Here is a 7,424-nt window from a genome sequence, read left to right on the forward strand (position 1 = left end):
ATGTTTTCAACACAAAAAGAGATGGTAATTATATGATGTGATGGAAGTGTTAGCTAAGGCCATGGCGTTCATTTTTTTGCAATATGTAAGTGTGTCAAATCACGTTGTGCACCTTTGAATTACACACTGTTACATGTCAATTATATTGCAAAAAGTTGGAAAAGACAGAAATGACTTCCTAAAGGAATGAATTTTTTGGTAAAATTCTAGGCACCTTGGTAGAAAATTTTTGAGCTAATGTCTGTCCCTATTGTTCAAACACTAGTAAGTATTATCATTTTCTATCTTATCCCTAGATGAAGTCATTTCTGCCAGCCAGAAATGACTTCATTTTGGGATAAAAATAGAAAATTAGTGTATTTGGACACTACGCTAGTAGTAGTGTAGTGCTTGAACAATAGGGACACATTAAGCTGAGGGCTTCCCTGGTGGCTCCGATGGTAAAGAATCTGCCTGCAATGCTGGAGACCGGGGTTTGATCCCTGGGTTAGGAAGATCCCCTGGAGAAGGGAATGGCTATCCACTCCAGTATTCTTACCTGGAGAATCCCATAGAATTTTGGCTAGAAATGCTAGCTGAGTAATTGCTCACTTCATTTATGTGTCCACACAATCGATTCTTTCCTTTAACAAGTATTTACTGAACACCTATTATATTTCAGGCTGTGTGAGATGCCTTGAATACAAATGACGGATAAACCAGTTTTCCAGGGAGTGAAATCTGAGCAGAGGTCACTTCCTGACTTCTTCTAGGCTAGGATATTTGGCAAACCCATTCCATCCATCAAAAATATAAAAAAGGGATAGAGAAGATGTAACACACTCTTGCACTTAATCCTTGCCACTCTCTCACTGTGGCTCAAGAAGAACGGGTTTGGAAAAGTAAGATAAATACTTCTGTCAGAGAAAGCCGGCTGCCAAGCCCATTTAAAAATCTAATTACGGTTTTAATAGTATGCATCGTTTCCATATCAAATGATGACATTATTGGCAGAGACGAGGAGGTGACACCATTTTGAGTGCTTAAACCGAACTAACAATGGATGAAGCTGTCTTCAACGGATTGCAAAGCCATTCTGCCGTCTGGCACTCTGGCTGTCCATCCTGGTGGGAATGGGACCTGAGCAGGGCCTGTCCCCACACCTGACATTCTGCCCATTGCGAGTGCACAAAGGAATGCCTTTCTAGGTAGCAGTCTTATAAACACACTGCAAATACAGGGCATGTTTACCGAAGAGAACACAGCAGGACACAAAGCAAAAAAAATAAACACATAAAAATAAAAATCATTCATGAAACCTAGAGATAGCTAACATTGATATTTCAGTGTCGATCTTTCCAATCTTTTAAAACTTTCTGTATTCATGTGAGTGTGTGTCTTCAAAGTAAAGCTGAGCTCAAACTGTAGTTATTTACACTTAACGCAGGGCGGCTTCATGAGCACACAGCCTGTGCTTGGTTGAATGCTCTGCTGTTGCCATCGTGAAATTCTTCATCATTTCATGTTTGAAACTGTGTTTTGTGAGTGAAGTCCTGTGGGGTGTGTGTGAGCAGAGAACATTCGGGTGGCAGGGTGACTCTTGTTCTCACTGCCCTCTTTGCAGAGAGTGTTCGCTATGCTCCGTGAGCACAGAATCGCAGTGAGCCCACACCTCATGGAACTTTCGTGAGATGGAAACATGGACCACGTTAGGCATATAGCATCTTTGAGCCAGTAGGAATATTGACAGTTGAGAAAGGTCATGCTTTCCATTTGAACCGGAACTCACCTCTAACTTGGAAGGCAATGACCTTCTAAGAAAGGTGAATGACCTAGAAACCCTATTATATCCTTTCTTAGTCATGCAGCCTCCGTCCACTGGCCAGTCACTGATGCCAGAAGGAATGAAAACCAAGAACAGGGCAACCCATTGTTCTTTTTCCTTTCGGTCCTTCCTTACTCACCGGTGAGCTGACAGTTGAGAATGTGGGTAGGTTATGTGTGTACCAAGAAGTGGAATAAACTCAAGTGAGATCATTTTCTGCAGCACTGTCACAGCTCTGGCAAGAAAGAAACGCGCGTGTGTATAAACTTTGGAATATAGATTGTATGGTTTTGGTAATTCTGCAAGTGAGTTAAACAGTTTCATTATTATCATTTTAAACTTGCATTGTGTAATGGACAGATGAATGGTGAGATTTATGCTAATAATTTAGATTTTCAATTTTTCTTTTAGAACAACATTAAATAGCAAAAAAAAAAAAAATGCCATGTCAAGTCAAGCAAGAGACCATAGCGAAAGAAAAGGTACTTTTATCCTGCTTATTGGCTGCATGTTTTCATTCTTCTAGGCTGTGCCAATTATGTATCCAGCTCTGACTAAACCATATATTATGATTTTTTTCAAGTCATTAAATATGATTTAAAAGATTATTACTAACAGCTGCATAGTAAATACTTTCGATCGATGAATGTATTTAACTTCTCTCTTATTATTCTGAGGATCTTTAGAAGCATACAATGTGTGTACAATTAGTTGATTATTATGGTGTGATGAAAATCTCTGTACATAAATCTTTATGGTTTTTTCCTTAAGTAAATAACAAGAAAGAGTTGCTAACTCAAACAATGTGCATGTTTATGAGTCACTGAAGAGGCACACTGCTCTTCAGAAAGTGGTGATTTACAATTTTCACCTTAATACTGCAACCTCAGTCTGTATGAGAAAGGTACTGGGCCAGTGATGAGCGAGATGGGACTTGCCTTCCTCCTACTTAAAGCCAAAGAGATGAGCTAGACACTCAACAGTCACACACTGATATATATGTATTTACAAACTATAATGAGTTCTATGACGGAAAAGATGGAAGTGTTTTTTTTGTTTTGTTGTGGTTTTTCTTTTTTTTTTTTTTTGGCTGCTACTCTCTGCAGTTCCTGGCATCTCAGTTCCCTGACCAGGTAATGCATTTATTATAGTAAATGCTTCCCATTTTAATCTGATCAAAAATACATACTTAGTGTTTTGTTATATATTTTGCACTGGGTTTATATTTGCCACTTGACTTTTCAACACCAAGAACGTTTATTTAGTGTCTATGACACTAAGCATTTGTGAGTTATCACAAGGATACAAATATAACTAAGATAGACGTTCAGCTCTCAAGACACACGTGCTACAGTGTCAGGAAGTCACTGATTAGAGGTGGATCCCAAATAATGTGAGCAAATAGCAAATGCAAAAATAAAATAACACTGGAGGAGTAATTGTTAGGAGTGAGAACCCACAAAGGAGGTGGGATTGGAGTTTTGAAGGCTGAATGGGGTTTCAGGCAGTAAAGGGGGTGAGACAGATGGACATGGTCGCAAGGAAAGCAGCATAGACGGAGAAAGGACTCAGCTCTTACTAGAGGCACCCCTACACTCCACCCCACCCCTGAGCTTAGAACAATGCTTGGCCCCCGAATTCTGCTTTGGTTGATTCTAATCTCTTTTTCTTATGAGAATATGCTGTTTCATCACCCATATTGTAGATAAGAGATCTTATCTGACTGATCCCTTCCTCTCCTTGTAGAAGTAGAAATAATTAATTGCTTTCTCCTCTGCACTCTTACATTGCTTTATCTTTTATGCTATAATTGCCCTTGTCAAGCGCTGCTGGGGTTACATGCATGTAAGTCCCTTTATCTACTTCTTTGACTACATTTTCTACATCTTTGGACCTGCAGTGCCCAGAACGGTGCATTGTTAAAAAACAACACTACATCGCAGTGGAAGCAAATTGAACGGGAGCCAATAACTCCTGGCTCCAGTGCTGGCAGTTTGAGTGATCTGATGAAAAGTCCCAGACTATGTGCTGGTGAGGACTGGGAGCAGAGGAAGAAATTGAATTTGAATAATTGAATTTTAAGAAGGAGGCATATGCTTCTGCTGTAACCTCCCCACACCAGACTGCGAAGCCCAGATGCAAGTCAGAATGCATTATGTATTTAATGCGTCTCATGGGGTTGGCATCTGAGATAACAGGAAGAGAAGGCAGGGATTATAATCAAAGTGGCAACGTTGGGAGACACGTAGCTGGTGGTGAAAGGGCAGGGCGAATCTTTAGATATTTAGTCGACCTTGCACCGGAGCAGCGGATTTGATCAAGGGCTGGGGTGTGTGTGTGTGTGTGTGTGTGTGTGTGAGATAGTTTACAGAGACAAGTAACGAAGTAGTAGGATCAAGAACTCTAGGGTGATGTTTCTTGGGGCTGCAGGAACCTCAGTTCTGAGTGTTAATGTTGATGCATGGGACTCGAACCTGGGAAAAATAAGAGGATTTTGCCTGGGAGACTGCGCACTGTTTCAGCATCTCCCAAAGTCAGGACAAGAGGAAATGGGGTTTTATGGAACCAAGAGGGAATTAAGTCACTAGGAAGAGGGACTATCTCATAACTTTCATGTGCAAAAAAAGAGAAAATAGTACCCTTTTTAGCCTTCTTAGTATATGTTCAACATTTTCATTGAGGTCATCAGGATCTATATTTTTCAGTAATAGAAAACGGAGGGTCAAGGAGGTTGAATAACATGGTTTGAATCACACAATTCAGAAAAAAACAGGGTGGAAGCCTTGTTTTGAACAATATTAAAACCTAGGCTTTCATCAATGTGTTTTTAGCTCTTTAGGTTCTAAGATCTGAAAAAGATTATGAACCTTTGGCAAGAGACCGTCTAGTGTAGGTGTCTGAATGATAGATGGGAGGGAAATACAGGTGTTGCTCCTGTTTCAGCTCCTTATCAGAGAGGGGCAGGCAGGCAGCCTGCGTGAGTTCTGGATACTTCATCTAGATCCACATTATCATTAAAAATTAACCCTTCTCTCCTTGTGATGCCCATGGTTCTAGGAGAGCTGTGATTTGGATCTAAAGAACTTAGCTCTGCCCTTCAAGCTCCAAGTAGAAGGGAGATGAGAAGAGGGGGGTGAGAGGAGGCGGGAACTCCTGGGACGTGACAGGCTGATGAAATACAGTTACAGCACATCACAAACTGGAGAGGATCTTCCCCATCTTGCAATGCGATGCTTTCACTTTACAGATCAGGAAATTAGAGCACAGGGATCAGCCCCAGGATATTTATTTTAAAAAGACAGATTTATCCTTGTGGTCCTTCTAGAACCTTTTCCAGCACCTTCTAAGCTTTCTGGACATTTCTACTGCCCTATAAGCATAAGACCTTTATCATTTTATATGACCTTTCCCTCAAACAGTTCTCAAATACAAGACACTTGGTAAGCTCTTCACATATTACCCTTGTTAGATGTGATGCATTAAAAAAAAAAATCTAAGTATTCTCCATTGATTGAAAAAAATTCTCATGATGAATATTTTATGACAACAAAATTAATAGAAGAAAAATCATTTTTTTCTTTCATCCAGAGACAACCATTCTTAATATTTTAGTGATAGTTTCCTTCAAGTCCCTTTCTTAACGTATCTTTTTTTTTTTTTTAATGTTCATCTTTTATGAAGATATTTGAATAAGAGAGTTTGGAGCTCAATTTCAGGCCTGTTGAATAAGTGTTTGGCCCTGTGTATTTATATGTTGTATATGTGATTTTGGGGTGTGTGTGTGTGTGTAGGGGTGGGAGAGGCAGAGGGAAGGTAAGATTTGGGGAGAGAGGGAACTCAGAGCCCAGAACCCTGGAAGTCCCACGCAGGTGGGGCTGCTGCAGCTCCACCTCTCAACACCCCACCCCCAAGGCCCCCCACCCCCACCTGCCACTCCCCACTCCCCCCAAGAGACTGGAGCTGAGCACTCTTCTGGGCGGGGGAGTGCCCCCAGCATCACTCAGCTTAACCTGTGTCCTCTGACCGCCACTCAGATGAATGGCCTGATCAAAGGATGGCTGGAGAACCGTGATGTCTGCTTCTGTTGTCTGCACTCATGAAAAACTGCTCAAACAGGGCAAGTGTGAAACAGGGGGTGAGAACCACCCTGGAGAAGCAGGCTCCTTTGGGAGCCCACCAGGGCCCTCCTGTCACTGGTCAAGGATGGAGGGGCTGAAAGATCGGGACCCGCATGGCTCCGTCCTCTGCCTTCTCAGAAGAAACCCGGCCGGGCGCCACCCTGGGCTCTGTCCGTGCGGGACCGACCGGAGGAGCGAGCTTCCCGGCGTCTCTCCGCTGACGACTCTGAAGCCTGGCCACTGCCACCCGCAGTCTCCCGCAACCCTGGTGTTTTTCTGTCTCTCACGCGCTCCCTGGCTTCCCATCACACAAAAGCGATCTGTTAACTAGAAGCCTTTGCTGTGAGGTCCTGCGGGTTAGAGCCCCCGTCGGCCCAAGCTGCCGGGGGCTGTCTGGGCTCCAGACATTCTTAAGATCAAAATCAGGGGGGAGATATATCAAACCACTTTTTGAAGCTGCTGCTCCGGCTTTCTTTGGCGATCCGGGTCTCCTCCCCACCCCACAGCCCGGGGCGCTGTCTGACCCAGCCTTTTATTCACTTACACACCAGAACATTTCCAAAAATATACAGGCGTGTTAACAAAAAAAAAATCATCTTAGCCTGCACTCCCTGGCTGGAAAGAGCCTGTCCAGGGACCCCGAGCCCTCCTGCTCAGAGGAGAGGACCATGCGCGAGGACAGAGAAGCTGCAGTTTACACGCGTAGGTTGCACACGCAGGCCACAGCCTCGGACTTCTAGCCTTCTCCCCCTCCTCCCTCTGCAAGGGCCTCCCCTGCCTGAGGAGCTGCTGGCCAGAGAGCTCCAGGGGGGACCCAGGATTTGCAGGCAACAGACAAATAACAATCGTGGTGCCCCCCGACTGCTAATGTGACCTTGGAAAAGTTCCTTACCCTTTCTGAGCCCCGGTTTCCTCATCTATAAATGGAGACCAAGGATCCCTCTCTCTACTGGATGTACAGCAATTAAGTTGGCAACATTTGCTTGCAGTCTGACACATGAGAACCTGGTTGCTCTGCCTGCAGACGCAATAGGTACTTTTTAAAATTTTATTTTATTTGGCTGTGCCAGGTCTTAGTTGCAGCACGCAGGATCTTTGATCTTCCTTGCGGCTTGTGGGATCTAGTTTCCTGACCAGGGATTGAACTTGGGCTCCAGGCATTGGAAGCATGGAGTCTTTGCCGTCGGCCCACCAGGAAAGATCCCACCACAGCTATTATGACCATCACTCCTATGTCTGTGTTACAACTTATGTCTGTGCTTTTTCATAGCAAGATCTACCCCCAGATGCGGACCCTGTATGACCTGCCCAGCTTTGCAGGCGGTAACCCATGAACTTACACACGTGAGGGACTAAGAGCATCCAGTGAGGTGCAGAGCTGAGCTCTAGGAATTGTCCTGTTCCTCGAGTCAAGGGACAGCCCTCCTACTGGGAGGGTGGAAGGTGACCAGAGGTTTCAGACCCTTAGGAGGACTCCCTGCCTCCAAAGATTCTCTTCAGTC

The sequence above is a fragment of the Bos taurus genome, chromosome 16 (genome assembly GCF_002263795.3).
Source record: "Bos taurus isolate L1 Dominette 01449 registration number 42190680 breed Hereford chromosome 16, ARS-UCD2.0, whole genome shotgun sequence".
In the NCBI taxonomy this organism is placed as follows: Eukaryota; Metazoa; Chordata; class Mammalia; order Artiodactyla; family Bovidae; genus Bos; species Bos taurus.